Source organism: Ambystoma mexicanum, chromosome 13 (genome assembly GCF_040938575.1).
Source record: "Ambystoma mexicanum isolate Mex_15411 chromosome 13, UKY_AmexF1_1, whole genome shotgun sequence".
In the NCBI taxonomy this organism is placed as follows: Eukaryota; Metazoa; Chordata; class Amphibia; order Caudata; family Ambystomatidae; genus Ambystoma; species Ambystoma mexicanum.
The window spans coordinates 717,928,720-717,945,924 of NC_090938.1; the positions used below are offsets into that span (position 1 = coordinate 717,928,720).

Here is a 17,205-nt window from a genome sequence, read left to right on the forward strand (position 1 = left end):
AACCAGCACTGTGGACACATCTTTTAGACCATAAATATATCTTTCAAAAGTATGTCACTCTCAGAATAATGAGTCTCTATATAACATTTACCGATCTGAACAGTGCATTCAACGAGTACCTAGGGCAAAACTATGGGAGGCCCTGCACGCTCTGGATGCCCCGATCCAATTGTTGTAAGCGATCCAGGGTCTCTATAACTGTAACACAGCAAGAGTCCAGTGGTGTCTTGGCAGGGACGTGACAGCACCAATAGATATCAGTGCGGGGGTAAGACAAGGCTGTGCTCTTGCACTGATACTCTTCTGCATTTTCTAGCTTTAGGAGCAATGGCAGGAAAAATCTCTCTCTCTCGAAAGAACTAGCAATGCCATATTGAAATGTAGTTGCATCCATGGCAACAGAGCCCTTTCTCCTGTCCTTCAATTATCATCATCAACTTTATTTCGGTTAATCAACCATAAAAGTACATGTGAATAAAATAACAGCATAGAATAGGACGATACATTTGCTAAAAAGGAATAAATTGACTTCAGTACAGCTGTCCTTACGCAATTAACATATCAAATAAAATGCAGTACAATTCATCTAAAAGCAAAGATAAAAGCATGCAGCAAAATACATGAGCTTAATATGAATGAGTCAATGATTATAACAATAGATACAATTTAGGAGAGTCAATAAGCTCGCAGCCCCACTTTCATAACCACCATTAATGTAACCATAATATACAGTACATTAGATCTAAGAGCAGAGATAAAAGTGTGCAGCAGAATTTGTGAACTTGGTATGATTGAGTCACTAATTATGACAGTATAAAACTAATTGAGGAGAGTCAACAGCTCGCAGCCCCACTTTCATGACCACTATAATCTCAAATAATACCTAACAATTAGGCATGAGACTTGGCTGTGAGCATCCATGCTCTGTGAATATAATGCGCAGTTTCTCTAACAACATGGATACCGAGACACTGACCCAAATATCTAAGAGCACTAACTGCTTGCAGAATCCCTGCAGTTCTCCAAATTGGGGTCAAATACATTTTTCTCAGAGCAACAGACTCGCTGCAGAATAACAGAAAGTGCATAACTGTCTCAGTGCCCTCCTTGCAAAGTGGACAAACACTTGAATTGCCGGTTGACCACTTTTGTGTTACTCCGGCTACCAGAAGAATTCCCAATCGAAAACCCAAGTACAAAGCCTTTTCAAAAGTTAGGACTATCAAGTCCAAGTACATTTTATGTCCCTCTGTGTGCCTCAATTCCAGATAACCAGGACCCAGTCTTAAGGCAGCAGCATCCACCAGCAAGATTTCATTGCCTCTCTGATCCTTTCTCTTAGTATCACACTTGTGGAGGGCCTTATATGTGAAGGGATTAGCCATAACTCCAGCAGATCAAGATCCTGAAAAGACGACTTAACATGAGAAGCCCACTGTACATGTTTACCATCCGCCATAGCTAAGAGGTGAAGTGCTGCATTCCGTTAACGCTCGAGACCGCGCTGCCTCCATTATCGTGCCCAGAATAGGGCTGGCCTAGCACGTATCAAGGAAGCGACCGGGGCACATCCCAGTTCCAGGAAAACCAAAGCTGATGGAGCATAAGCAGGTAGCAATAAAAGTTTCTTCAAAACATTTTGTTCAATGGCACCTAACTTCAAGATATTACAGTACCCCCACAATTAGGAGCCGTACAGAGCAGCAGGGATGGCCCGTTTACGGAATAGGTCCAACGCAGGAGAAATTGCACCTCTACTGTGTTTGGCGTGGAATGCCAAGATTGCTCCACCAACTTTCTCTAAGGCGGTGGACGATTTAATAACCTGGGCTGCTCAGCCACCCTGTTCCTCGAATCTCAGCCCTAAATAATTATAAAATTCCACCTGTTCAAGCCCAGAGTCATCTACTTCCACCTTTAAAAGCCTACATTTTACACATTTGGGTCGGAAGACCATAAATTTAGATTATTCAATTTAAGGTCTAACTCATTAAATTTCTTCACAATGACAGAATGTTTATTTCAGCCCTTGAGGGGTTGTTGCTATAAGGACCACATTGTCGCGTAAAACAGGGCTGGGGATTTATCAGCATCAATCTTGGGGCAATCTTGACCCTCTTTCATTAGTATGTCAATCACTATATATATATATATATATATATATAGAGAGAGAGAGAGAGAGAGAGAGAGAGAGAGAGAGAGAGAGAGAGAGAGATTGAAAAGGAAGTGCGCCAATCTGCAACCTTGTCTGACCCCTCTTTCAACAGTGAAAGGCTGAGTCTGTTCATCACCTACCCCAAAGCGTACACTAGCCGTGTTTGAGGAATAAAGCTGACGAATAATGTTAATCAAAACGCCAGGGTCCTTGCGTTTATACAATATTTGCCATAGAGTGGGCTCCTCAGACTGAGTCAAATGCAGTTTTTAGGTCGACAAAAGCGACATACAGGCACATCTTCTTTAAAACAGTATATATTTTTGTAATTAAAGAAAGAACATGAAACACTGATCAATTGTTCCTCTGAAGCCCGCCTGAATATCGTGAATTATGCCGCCCCTGTCCGCCCAGTCCTGAAGGTGTTTCAGCACTACCTTACCAAAACGTTTACCAATGCCGTCCAGAAGGGAGATTGGGCGGTAATTTCCTGGGTTGTCTTTGCCAACCTTCTTATAGATTGGTATAATCACCGCCCTTCTCCATGAATCTGGAACCTCCCCTCTGGACAGGATAGCATTGAACAGCCTGGAAAGTACAGGGGCCCAGATAACCACCTCATCTTTTAATAAGTCAATCATAATAAGGTTTGGGCCTGCTGCTTTCCCAAAGATTACGGATTTTAAGGCTATAACCACCTCTTCAATGGCCACTGTCATAGTGTCAAGAGTTAAGGTTAAGGGAGGCCCTGACATCCAGCATAGCCTCCTTAAAAAAGAGGCACGATGGATACATTGGCTCGACACCTACCATCACGGCCTGAACGAGATCTTTCAACCTTTACTCTAAGGGCATTATTACCGGCCTTATACCATGTAACATCTTCTCTATCACACTAATGCACTATGTCCTTTGCATTCATATGACACAAAGAGAGGCTGGGTGGTTATTCAAGACTCCGCCTACACACCCACTACAAGGCTTATTAGGCACCTGTTTGTTTGATACATGCACCCTGAGGCTTTCAGCACACGTGGTGTCACCACTTTGCACCAGCAATTATCCTAACATGCTCCTTTAATCACCCAACAAGCCATTCAACAACAATTAGCAGAGCACCCATAATTGCCCTTTACGTACCCTGCTGGTCTCATCCACTGCTTAAACAACACGGCAGTTTGAGTGGCCCACATTGAGATTATTACTTAATAACTTTAATTAAACCGGCAGCACTGGCATCCAACTACATCCCGGGCTCCGTTTCCACTACGCGCGATTACTATGACAATGTGCGTCAACACAATGTTTCCAGCAAGTGCGCATGCGTCGTTTCTATAGCAACGAGCTTAATGCTCGCCTGACGCCGCGCACGCACATTGCTCTTCACCCTCTCTGAGGCGCGCCATTGCGATTCACTCGCCCGTTAGCCCAGCTGACTGAAGCGGCTGCTACTCTGCTCGCAGAGCCGTGCAAGGTGAGCCTGGGGGTCTTGCGGCCGCGCGCGCACACGTGACGGCCCGGCACCACGGACTAGTTGGTGTGTGCGTGTCTGGCTGCGCTTCCCCCTCCCTTGGATTCACTGCCCAGCCTGCACAACAGCCTGCACTTACAGATCTTTAACTATGCATGCGGAACTACCCTGGCGTTTACCTAGCCTTAATTACCAACACTATGGGTCACTTCTTCCTTTGCACTACAATTTTTTTACATTTATTGTTACTTCATGCGAAATCATTCTGAACTTTAGCATTATATTGGTCATTATGAAGGCTCGCTGTTTGCCTCTCACCGCACTACCCCCATACTTTAATTTAGTTTCAATAGCACTCACCACCGTCTGTACCTAAAGATGGCTGTGGTTTTTTGTGCTTGCTCCCTCACGTTAGGAGTTTCTTGCAAAGACTGGAACCTATGCCTGCCATTGTCAGCGTTTGCTGCACTCGGTTTTTCTGTTGCAGCTTCAAGAATTTTTCAGGTACCAGTTCCACTCTAAATGAAATGCAAATAGGCATTTTCTCTTTGCAGATGTTAATCGCAAATCCAACCAAAGCGAAAAAAACTTTGCTCCTACATGATTGGATTGTGACCCAAGATCTTTGCGTAAATTTAGTTGATTTCTCTTGGACCACCTTTTACCCCAAAAAAGTGGGTATAATGGAAAAATATTTACAACAGAGTCCCTCACACTTTGTACGAGCTCAGATGATGAGAATACGCTTTAATCTTTTACCCACACACGAAATTCTATCTAGACGTGATAAGAACCAAACGCAAAACCAATGGTGTCGGTATTGCAAAGATAACAACTGTATTGAAACCCTTAAACATTTAGTAGTATCCTGCTCTACATTGGAAACACTACGGCAAATATATTTTAAAACTTCCTTACAGCTCTATTGCTCTCGTTCTGAGGATGAAATTTGGGGCCTACTAATCAATAGTGAACGCCCAGCGATTTTAATCGCTTTAGTTAAATTTATAACTACTATCCTCCATTAGATGAAACTGTTGCAAATATAAGGAGATATTAGACAATCTCATGTTGCCTTGTATGTCAAAGATGAAATGTATTGAATTTTAAGTTGTTACATGTTGTTAGAGTCGAAATAACTAACCTTTAACCTGTGTTTTACTGTGCTTGCTTTATATCAAATATTTGAAAGGTTGAATATCAGCCAAACAAATTAATAAAAAAAAAAAAAAAATAGGCATTTTCCAAAGCTTAGTAAGTTAACTATTGGGCTGTTAGTATAACTCCACCCTAGCTTTGGCACTTATTATTTTTTTGTGCCCCTAATCTCTTCAATAACCGCTTGTAGACACACCCATCTGTGAACTTCTGCATTAACTGTGAAGCTCTACAGATTTCTTGCCATCCACACAACTGGTCCTGGCACTTGCCATTTTCTTTCTGTGCGGGGCGCACCAATGCGCTTGGGATTACAAGCACCGGCAGGTAAGTGTCCTGACCAGTCGCTATGAGAACTAATTAGCATTAACATTGCCCCACTAGCATGGGCATCCGCAGCACCAATCCCACTCACCATATACCTATGTAACCCCATACAGGGTCCCCAATTAGGAGCCCTGATGAAGGCGGACTTACCTCTATATACCACCGCCGAAACGTGAAGACCACTGGGAACACCAGCTATCCTGTACCCCAGTTCTTTTGAAATTCTGTCATCTAATAGTATTTACCACGTCAGCAGAGATCAGATATCTTGCATCTAAAGACCCTGCATCATTTATTGATTTCTCTAACAAATAACCCTGCGATATCAAGGATAAACTAATGCGTCCTTTGAGAGGATTCATGATGCAATGAACTCCCCTGAACTTTGCACTTGTACCCAAATCCTCTCCTTAGAACATCACTTTGTTAGTAATTTAACTATGAAGCATTGTTTCTTCTGTGTTGTTTTATTCCATTTTTGTTACATGCATTTTTCTCAATCATTTGTATGCAATTTGTTGATCCCCTGTAATGTATATAATTACATGCAAAAAGTGAATTCTTTCCCATTTTCTTTCTTTGTTGTTATATTAAGTATTGAAGGCACATAATTGAAATTTTCCCTTTTTTACAAATTCTCCTTTGTTGTCTGTTTCTTTTCTTGTGTTTAGAAATAACCATTAGAAACACCCTTAATAACGAAATAGTGGGTGGTTACATGCATTCAGCGGCTGACTTACCTTGTGGATCGCTAGAATCAAGAAACCCATTATCTGCGCACTAAATACCCCAAGAGGTCAGGCCAAGCAATTAACTCGACCTGTCCTCCTTACATTTCTGTGGTTTATAACAGAATTAGTAAGGGTACATTCTTTGTTCAATAGTGTCAACAGTGTCAAGCTCTCGGGAAATCCTGCAAAAAAATAATTGGTGGCGAAGGAGGCAGAGTGATCTGATACAAATTGGCAAAGTGTGACCGCCACCCAGCCTTGTTAATGTGGCAGAGTAGTGACCGGTCCCCCTTCAGATCGCTAGTTGACACCAGTTTCCAAAACAGTGTGTAATCCCAATTTGCATGGCTGAATAGAGAGCAGCCCATTTACCGAGAGTAAACTCCCTTTTGTTTTTATGCACCAAGTTTTTATATTTTGTGCAATATTTGCAGAGCTTTTGTCCAATCTGGAGCTCGAATTTATACAAGAAAGGATATCGGCCTTTGCTTTGTGACATTCACTGTTGTACCAACCAGGGTTGTTTAGTAATTGGTTGGTTATCATTTTCCTTGGAACTGTGAGAAACCTGAAGGTGTCTCACTCACTAGTCCCCGGGGATCTGTCATCCAGGTGGCCAGGACATGGCCATCGCTATTGGATCCAGTTCCTGGAGGTGGACCAGTGCGGGAGGATCACCTGGATGAGGGGGCTTCAGGGAGTGGAAGTGGGACACCGAAGGGCGAGATGCAGTACCCCCTTCCTTAGGACACCTTTTCCCATCTTACCCCGTAGGATATCTAGAAAGCCAACCCCAGCCCCCTTTCTTGACACACACACTTTCTCACAGATCGATTACCATGAAAGACAACGGACTAACACCAGCCGTATACTTGATATGTCCCAACACAAGGGTCAGGAAAAGTCAGCTCAGGCAATTGCCGATAATTACACACACCTGACTTCCCTTCCCTTTCCCCATAGGGATAAAAGGCAGAGCACGAAAGTACACTCTGAGCAAGGCCAGACGCATGAGGAAGCAGCTATTCCAGGATGGCAGTTCAAATGGAGGAGAAAGGTGGCGAGACCTGAAAGGATGACGAGGAGGGAATTTCCCTTGCCCTTTTCAACCGAGACCCGCAGAGTCTCTGAGAAGGGAAATGTAAGACCAGGAATTGCAGCTGGCGAATGGTGCGAAGCATGTCAGCGGTACATACAACCCTCCTGCACTGATAGCCAGGGTGGGGAGAAGCGGTTGCCATCGTGGCACCGTCCTTGACTCCAGAGGCAGGAGACGCCAACAGAGTTCGGCACAACCGGTGAGTTGGAAAGAGCTGATAACAGACCAGATTGTGTTGGGCTCAAGATTGCGAAGAGCAACATTTTATGAAGAAATAAGACTAAAGTACAAAGGTATTTTGTGAGTAAAATTGGCATCAGAGTTAGAGTGGTACGGCGTCACGTGGGCGCTCATTCGAAGGACTCCGACGCCTCGGTCCTGGACAAGGAGAATGTGTTGAACTGAGAAATCAAAGTGGTCCTGCAGCAGGTTATGTTGAATCCCGTGCACAGTCGAAAGTCTTTGGTTGTTGTAGAAACTACAAGTAGCAAGAGGCCCTAGGGGAGGCCGGCGTATGGTGTCAAAGTGATCATATGAGGGGCAAGCCAAACCCCTTGTGCAGTCGAAAGTCTTTGGCACATTGTGGAAGCAAAGAGAACTATGTAAATGGGGCATGTGTGAACCCGACTGAGGGATGCCTGCAAATTAGTGTAAAACAGTAACCCATGCAAAGTTATTGTGATGATAGAACTGTGCGAAGCCAGACTGGGGACTTAAGGGAAAGCCTGACGGGGGGCTAAGACCTGGACTTGGGTAAAGGAAGAACTTAAGGGGTCTAGAAGAACTTTCTTTTGGGAACTGTGTTAAAAAGGCAATTTGAACCTGATGGAGGGATGCCAGGAGAAAGTCAAGGGAAGTGAATCCTGCATTATGAGAGAACCAAGTAAACTGTGTATTTTGGCAAATGTGAACCCGCCGAGGGATGCTTGCGAATTAGGGTGAGCAGTAATACACCCGTGAACCTGACTGAGGGATGTTCACAGCGAGTGGTTGGTCTGAGCCCGACTGAGGGAGACTAACGTGGAGAGAAGGATCGGAGCCCAGCTGAGGGGGATCCAAGGGTGAAGAGTAATCACCCGACGTGAAGATTAGCCGAAGGAACTTTTGTTTTGTTGTTCATGGCATATCAAGCCCTCTGAAGCAATAGACTTTGCATGAAAGAGACTTGGACACAGAAGGTCCTGATTTTGAGAAGAGGAACCTTAACCTTGTGCCCGAGAAGCCCAGGAGTGTGCTGTGCTCAAGAGTCCTGCATTGTCCTATGCTAAAAACGTGGGGAAGGGAGACCCTGGCCATAACATCCTGACTTATTATTTGGTAAACACTTCTTTCTTTTCTTGTGAACATTATCCCACGCTATTTTGTAACATAGCTGGAAGGATTGGCAATAGGTTTTTAGTATAGGCCCTTTTTTGTTTGACTAGACTCTACTTGGACGTTATCATTATTTGATGGTCATAGCTTGCTCCCATCTTAGATTTAGGTTTAGATTAGGCGTTTTTCTCACCAATTTTACAGTTTAATAAACACCCTTGAACTGTGATCACTTGTGTTTGTCTTACTTTGACACCATGCCTTCCTTACAGAACTGAGATATGGGGAATGAGCTTATTAGATATACACACATTCAGCCAAGGTCTCTTGGTTGTTAATTCTTCCATTACAAATAGCTTCTAGATTCACAAGTATAGAATTGTAAAGCACTGGCTTAGGGTCAGGCCTCTTTAATACTGATGGATTTCCGGGCATGGCCGCTAATCGTCACGGGATGAGAATGTACATTATTACTAAGGGAGCCCAATTTTGCCTCTGATGCCCTTATTTCCACAGTTAATGGAAAATGGTTGCTCTCCCATCTCGCAATCACTTCGAAATCAGTGATCTTTGACCAATACAAACCTGTAATAAAGATAGTCAATGAGGGAGTTCCCACCTGGCCCCCTGAAGGTACATTTTGCAGGATGGACTTTGCTAAACCGCCCATTGCAGGCCCTCATGTTTAGATTGGCAAGCAAACGGCAAGAGGCCAAAGCTAGTTTGTGGCATCTTTTGGGGCTAGTGGCTACCAATACGGAATATCCCAGGCATGATCCTGGTCATCCCAAATGTTCAACACCACTGGTTCAAATTGGAGATTAAAATCTCCAGCAGCAAGAATGCTGCTCCTAGAGAGCACTGATGATGGTCTATTGCTAATGTGCATTTCCAGAGAGTTCAATGTCGATAGACCGACAGATGACGATGGTCTGTTGTAGAGGTTATAAAGGCTTCGAAATTGTTCTTAAATAACAGGACTTGCAAGTCTGCACAATCCGATGAACAAGTTTCAACCCTCCATCCCAAAGTGATGTCAGTCGACACCAACAGACCGCAGCTAGGTCGACCCTTGTGGCCCTTAATTGCTGGGATGGCAAATGCCTGGTATCCCTGGAGATGTATCGCATCTACGGCCCAGGTTTCCTGTAGCATTATAATGTGGAAGTTCCTCACAAACGTACACCAATCGGGATTGTCCAGCTGCCGTTTAAATCCTGCTATATTCCAGGATCGCAGCTTAATTTCATATGGGGCCCCCTCTATTAGGCCACCTGTACTTCCCAGTCAATCTACTTCTTCCAAATCTACACATACAGGGCTATATTCCTTGTTATTGGTAATAGGAGGGGAAATTCCCAGCAGGGGTGGGCACTCCCTGTGAGCCCCGAGGTAGAAAGGACTGGTTTGAATGATTAGTGGTTGGCTCTTGCCTGGGATGTCCCCTAAAAGAAACCTCAGCAGACCTTAAAAAGATGTTAGTGTGTCCGGTAGGGTATACCCTACGCTCAATAACACAAAGTCCTTCTACAAGGTGCCACGATACGAAGAAACACTGTATATAATCGAGGGCCATGCCCGGGATTGAGCCCCCAACATAGTACTGGATATCATTCCTAATAACTGAAAGACATCATTGAACATGGCAAAACCAGTAAATGCATTTGTTCGTTAGTGATTATTGATCTTCAAACGAGTGGGCAGCAAGCTTAGGAACATTAGTCCTCACTATGGAAGGTCTATTAACTCGCCCACCTGCGCCACTCAGGTGCATCTGTCCGACAAAGGTGTGTGCTTCACCAAATAGTGGAAAGGCATTAGAGCCGGTCAGAGGAGGTGCCCGGTCGTTGGGGCGGAATGCCCTCCAACTGCAGTTCACCTCCCCAACATACAATAGTGCTGGGTTTTGTAAAACTCATATCCGGAGTACACAACTTACTCGGTATCCTGTGTAGTTCTGGCCTGTGGACTAGTAAAAAACCACCTTTACTCCCAATACCAGCTTCAGAGTACTGCTTGCCTGTGGGTACCGTACTATCAGATCCTGGGGTCAGGGAAGCCACCTTGGCCTTGACAGATTTGATTTCTTCCACCAGTTTCTCCATCCCACTTGACCATTGTTGATATGATTGACATTTTAATATCAATTAGCATTTGTTCTACTGACTTGACAGATGGACAACTAGTAGGACAATCTTTAGGGGTCAGTTTGGGGTCACAAGTTTGGGAACCAACTTCACAATAAGATCTAGGAGAACCTAACTCTGGTGGCTTCCCTCCCTGATTGGGCCTTCTTTTCCGTTGGGCCAACTTCAATTGACGTGAATTCTGTGTAGGTTGGGAGGGGAGAGAGATACCATCGGCCTTTGGAGAGGACACACTGAGGGGTTGAAAACGATTGCTGAGGGGCAATTCAGATAATACAAAGGTAGGCTTGGTCATTGCAGTAACCACCAGGCCCCCATGATTCCCTTTATTTAAGTTAATGCACAATTCTCCTGTGATAACAGAGTACAGGGGTCGAGACATGTTAGAAGGTGATGTTAGGGGATTTTGGGGTTGTGGAGACACCGACTGATCAGCCAGAGTTGTCAAAGAGTTCAAAGACTTTCCAGGGTTCGATTGCTGATGTATTTCGATTATATTGGAGCTCATCGAGCTCCCTATGCAGCCCAGTGTTAGATGACTCAAACAAATAATTACGGCCTCCTGATTGGCCTGGTTTGTGAGCCACTTCGAAGGGCCCCCAGATGTCTTTTAGAAATGTGGGGACCAAGGCAGGATTTAGCAGGGGCAGGAACTGTGCCTTTCGCAGCATCACAAAAAGAGATCAGATCCGAAACACCAGGGACTGCACAGTTGGTCTCTGGTGGTTCGCCTTGCAAATCAGCTATCGGCCGTCGTAGTAGCTGTGGAGCCCCACCCCCCCCCCCGTTGCCATCAATACCAGATAAGAGGCCCTTAAGTTCACTGATCAATTGGTTTACATCTTTTATCGGTGTGAGCATTCTAGATATTTTATGTTAGGAAGCACAAGCTAGATTTGGGTCATCTGTCTTTCTTTTGACCATTGTAAGGCCATAGGAATTAGTTAAGACAGTGAAGACAACAGAAGCAAAAATGTTACCCTTGGAAGCAGAGCATGCCCGACTTAGGAAGCTGCCAGTGTCTGACTCCTCCCCCCTGCTCCACACTTTAGACTAAAGACGAGGCTGCTAGCTGGGCCACCAACATCCATGCAAACGGGAGGCAGCAAATACTAGACTGCACCTCCTCTGCAAGTCGAAGATGTATTATAGAAAATATAAAAACTCGCTTTGGGATTGTTTTACTCCTTATGGTTTGTGAAATGTAGCAGCTTAGCAGGGCTTAAATGGTACTATTTAAATCAAACAAGACGCACACAGTCGGCCACAATAAACCGAAGAAGATGATGGGGTTAGTTTAACGGCTCAGATTCATCCCCATTAAATAGTTTATGTAAGTAAGGCTTTGCGGTTATTATGCATCGATCTTTTGAGAGCTTTCTTCACTAGCTTTTTGGGATAGTTCCTTGCTTCTAATTTGGAACCCAGTTTATGCGCTTCCGAAAGAAAAATGGTTTTGGTAGAACCATTTCTTTTTCAAGCATAAAAATTGCCCTAGTGGGAGATTTTCTCTCATGTGACGAGGATGGCAACTCTCAAAAACTAGAAGGGAATTGCGGTCAGTGGCCTTATGAAATGGTTTCACTTGAAGAATATTCCGTATGGTATCAACCCATATAGTAACGTCCAGAAAATTAATTTCAACATTACTCTGGGTATGAGTACATTTCAGAAATTGGTTCTGACTATTAATCCATACCATAAACTCTTTAACTCTTCTACTGTACCTTCCCATACTATGAGGATATCATCGATATAGCATCGCCAAAAACCTAACTTAGAAAAGAAAGGGTTCATGGCGCTATAGATTTTCTGTAGCTCGAATGATTCCACATAGAGGTTGGCCGCCTATTGGGCTAATGATGAGCCCGTAGCTGTGCCATGGATCTGTTGGTACAGCTGGTTATTAAAACTGAAATCATTTTCAGTTAATGCCATCTCGGCACACCAAAGAATAAAACTGTTGGTGTTGTACCTTCTGTCCTTTTTGAGAGTAATCTTTCTTCTAGAACATTTAATGTTTCTAGTTGTGGTATGCAGGTGTACAACGAAACTATGTCGAGGCTGACCAATAGCTGTCTTGCTGGATCAAAAGACATATCTTCCACCATATTTATTATTTCCGTGGTATCTTGTATAAAAGAGTACATGTTAGACACATAAGGTTTAAGGTATTTATCGGCAAACTTAGAAAGGGGCTCTAGCAATGAGCCAGTGCCTGAAACGATTGGACGGCCTGGTGGTTCGACCAAAGATTTGTGGATCTTTGGAAGAATGTAAAATGTAGGTATGGAAGGTCTTTCTAACACTAGATATATTTGTTCTGGTTGGCATATCCATCCTCGTGAGGCCGCTTTTTCAACTTTCGTTGTAATCGAGAGTAAGAGTTTACTGGTCGGATCTTGAGCTATTGGTTTAATGCTCGCTTTCAATTGCCGTTCGCATTCTTTAATATATTCGTCTCGATAAGGCATAACAATGGCTCCTCCTTTGTCTGCTTTACGCAGAATTATATCTGGATTGTTTGCCAAATTTTTTACTGCTTTTCTTTCGTTAGTACTCATATTTTGAAAAGTATGTTGTGGGATCTGTTGCTCTAATCGTTTAAGATCTTCCCATACTCTTTTCGCAAAAACCACTGATTTTGGAGTGTGACTATTCGTTAGTGGATTAAAGGTGGATTTAGCACGTAACCCACTTTCATTACTATGTTGGTCATATTTTTGGTGTTGAAAGAATTGTTGTAAATGTATTTTCCGCATCAGTTGTTCCGCATCAATTTGTCGTACCTGACTGTAGGTACGAACCCAAAGCCTTTGTTCAGCACTGCCACATCTTCTATGCTTGGATTGTAAGAGGAAAGATTCCCTAATAAGGATGTGTGCTGCGGGTCTGTCTCGGAGCATAGTCCCAGTCGTCAGTCATTGGGCTTTGTTCTAAAAAACCTTGTTGGAATTGGGCCTGCAGACCATTCGTAGTGTTCTGATTACCTTGAAAAGTTACCTCTCGTCCGTGGGTTACGATTATTCCTTCTTTGATTACGACCGCAATTACGATTTCCTCGCTGTCCTCTTGATTGGGATGGGTTACTACTGCTGGATCCATCTGAACTAAAAGAGGTGTTACTAAATCTCACTTGCTGTGAACGGTTCTGCTGTCCTGCTTGCTTTTGTCCGAATGGGGCATACCCTTCTTTAGTATAAAGGAAGGCGTTCTCATGTGAGAACTGCATAGGTCTTTTTTCATCCTTCCGATCCGATCTTGTGTGCAGAAGTCCTTGAATTCTGTAATTTCTTTCATAATCTCCTCTGGTCGTTTTTTGTAACTTTCTTTTTTTTTTTTTTTTTAATCACTTTGTTTTTCTTTGTTTGTTAAAATTTTTAAATAATCTCCAGTACATCGCATCGAGTTCAGATTGCAAAATCTAAAAGAACCTTAGAAATAAACAAAATAATACTGAATACATGGACATCAATAATATTTGTAAAAAACAAATACAATTTGAACAAAAATCCCTGACACTCAACCAATAAGACAAAACAACAAGAAACAAAAAAACACACAACAAACACACAACGAAACAGCCCCCCCCATCACCAGAAGTATCAAAGTATCCCCAACCCAAGTAGGGGATTATCCCCCCAGGTTTGGAACCCAACCTTCAGCCAAATAGGTCATTAAAGGGTCCCCAAAGTCGAGAGTAACGACCTTCTCTACCTTGTCCAAGGAGAAGAACTTTATCAAAGTTCGACAAGACCTGCATATCTGATAACCACCCATCCACACCCGGTTTCTTCCTTGACTTCCAGAGCCGTAGGATTTGTTTCATTGCCAAAATCAACCCTTTATTAATCCATTCCGTACAGTCCCTAGCTCTGTCTCCTCTACCCCTGTTGGATAACAAAATGATTGAAAGGAAGGAGCGAGGAAGTTTCTCTTCCAATACAAGGTCCAGTCTATCCAATACCCCAGTCCAGAAGTCGGAAACTCTCGGACACATCCACAACATATGTATCAAAGAGCCCACACCACATCCACAGCCCCAACATGAATCAGTGTCTGAAAGACCCAATCTGGCCATCTTGGACGGAGTCCAATATAGTCTAAAGAGGACCCTTTGCCTAATATAACGCAGCTGCAAGTCCATCTTTGCCTGTACTCCTACATGAAGCAAATACGTCCATTCCCGAACCGAGATATCCGCCCAGGTCTGACTAAGCTTATCCCATGCTCTCACATCAACCTCATCCGCCGGCATCTACTTCAGATAAGTCGAAACTCCATACGATGCAGAATGGAGAAGTTCACACAATGCAGGTCTCTCATTCATGCCCCCATCTAACATCCCTGTCATTTCAGTCAAGAGCATCTTTAAGGCCTCATAACGATTTCTTTCTCTAGCTCCAATACCAAAGGATGTTCTCAGCTGTTCAAAGGAGATCATGTCACCATTATGCCACACATCACGGACCCTAAGTATGCCCTTACCTATCCAACTTTTCCAGCATAAGGGCCTATTCTCCAATTGCAAACATGCATTTTGCCATAAAGACGCATCATAGTGCAACCCATCATTCTCACCTCCAAAGTCCAGAAAGCGCAGCACCGCTTCCCTAGTCGCACCCAGTGGGCAGCTTCTGTACTGAGGCAGGCAATTTAGACATTGAATAGAGGTCTCTCAGCGCATAAGGCGAAAACTGGTAACTCTCAATTATATACCAATTGGGAACATATTCATGAACCTCAGAAAAATATGGGGTCGTTTTTTTTTTTTTTTTAATTTTTTTTTTTTTTTTTTTCTTCAAGAGAAAACCTGTGCAATAATTCGGGAATCCAAATCCTCCATCATTTACTGGACCATGCAAAATAAATTTAGGAATTTTAGGCCGCTTGCCTTCTCCCCAAAGAAAATCCCGAAAGACTTTATCAATAGGAGCAACAACTTTCCTCGTAAACTTCAAGGGAATGCACTATATGATGTAAAGAACCTTCGGCAAAAGTGCCATTTTAACGGCATTAACCTTGGCCCAAATTCCCAACTGCAGCCGGCCCCATTTCAATATATCCCTTTTAATTACCTCCAGTATCCTTAACACGTTGAAAGCAGTCATCCTTTTCAAATCCCGAACTAAATGTATACCCAAGTATTTCATTGTTCCCACCTCCCAGCGACAGTCCCAAGAGTCCAAGACATCACGCGGGACACTAACATCCAAAGGAAAAGCTACAGTCTTCCCCCAATTGATCCTATGGCCCGATAAACGTCCCACCCCATCAAACATCTGTTTAAGTAGTCCACATCCCTCAGCCGGGTTAGACAATATCACTGTCATGTCATCGGCGTAGCATAGCACTTTCATCTCCGTATCTCCAAATCTAAGCCCCCGAAGGCCCTGCTCTTGTTTTAAGTACAGGATGAGAGGTTCCAAGGCCAGATTGAACAGATACGGAGACAATGGACAACCCTGCCTAGTTCCCCTAGATAACAAGAATGAGGAGGACATAACCCCATTGACCCACACCTTTGCACTAATATTAGAATTCAATGCCCTGATGATCCTAATAAACGTGTCCCCAAATCCCATTCTCTTGAGTGTGTGATAAAGGAAGGACCAATTGATCCTGTCAAAAGCCTTTTCCGCATCCATAAATAACAACAAGGTATCCCTGGTCTTCGTCTTCGGTAGACCCATCAAATCTATCAACGTCCTAATATGGTCATAACCGTATCTGCCTCTCATGAAACCAACCTGTGATCCACTGATCCGTTTGCCTATGCACATATTCAACCTATTAGTCAGAATCCTGCTGAAAATTTTAGATCCACATTCAGGAGCGAGATCGGCCTATAATTCTCACATCTCTTACCATCTTTCCCCGGCTTCGGGATAACAATTACACAAGCTTCCTTCATAGTGGGACAAAGCAAACCATCCCGCATAAAACCATTATATAGATTGCACAGGAACGGTACAAGAACCCCACTCAGTGTCTGGTAAAACTCTACCGGAAGACCATCTATCCCCGGTGATTTACCCTTGTTGAGCTGACCAATAGCCACTGACACTTCCTCAATAGGGCTATCCATCATCACAGCTTGTTCCGCACTCAAATTTGGCATAATAATTTTATCAAAAAAGGAGTCCATGTCTACCTGGCTCGGAAACTGGTCTTCTCGATATAAAGTTTCATAAAATGTCAGAAAACCACTACATATCTCATCCTTCTTACTAATATGAACACCATTGTCATCGACCAGTTTTTGGATAAAAGAAGCATCCGATAGTCCCCGTAACCTATTCGCCAACAGTTTCCCACTTTTGTCACCTTGTTCCCAAAACTTTTGCTTCATAAAAAACATACCCTTCTCATATTGGGCATCCATTTTTTTGTTTAAGGAAGTCCCTGAACCGCCCAACCAACAACTTATCCTCAGGTCGCTTGGACACTGCAAAATCCTTCTGCACTTTTTCCAGTTTCCTTTCCAACTTCTGAATCTTCGCCAAGGTTTTTTTCCGCACCCGGGATGTAATATTCATCAGTTCCCCTCTCACAGTCGCCTTAAAGCTTTCCCAGACCATGACATCAGATGCAGACCCAACATTAATATCAAAGTAATTCCTCGTGAAATTGTCCAGAGAATCAGCAACCCCCTGTTCTTGTAAAATATGAGTTTTAAGTCGCCACCTAGTAAACCCCGACCTTTCCTGTCCCATACTCAAATGCATCATAATCAATGAATGATCTGAAATACTCCTCTCTTTTATAGTTACCTCTCGCAAACCCTCAGCCAATCGATCAGA

At 43.5% G+C, this 17,205-nt stretch overlaps 1 protein-coding gene across 1 annotated transcript in view; it reads left to right on the top strand.

Moving 5' to 3' along the window:
• Window positions 1-3,393: 3,393 nt before the first annotated feature.
• LOC138521787 (uncharacterized) overlaps window positions 3,394-17,205 on the top strand; it is a 114,043-nt gene continuing 100,231 nt past the window's right edge. Inside the window, exon 1 of the mRNA XM_069634870.1 lies at window positions 3,394-3,629. The gene's annotated coding sequence lies outside the window, so the exon portion shown is untranslated. The remainder of the gene's footprint in view (window positions 3,630-17,205) is intronic.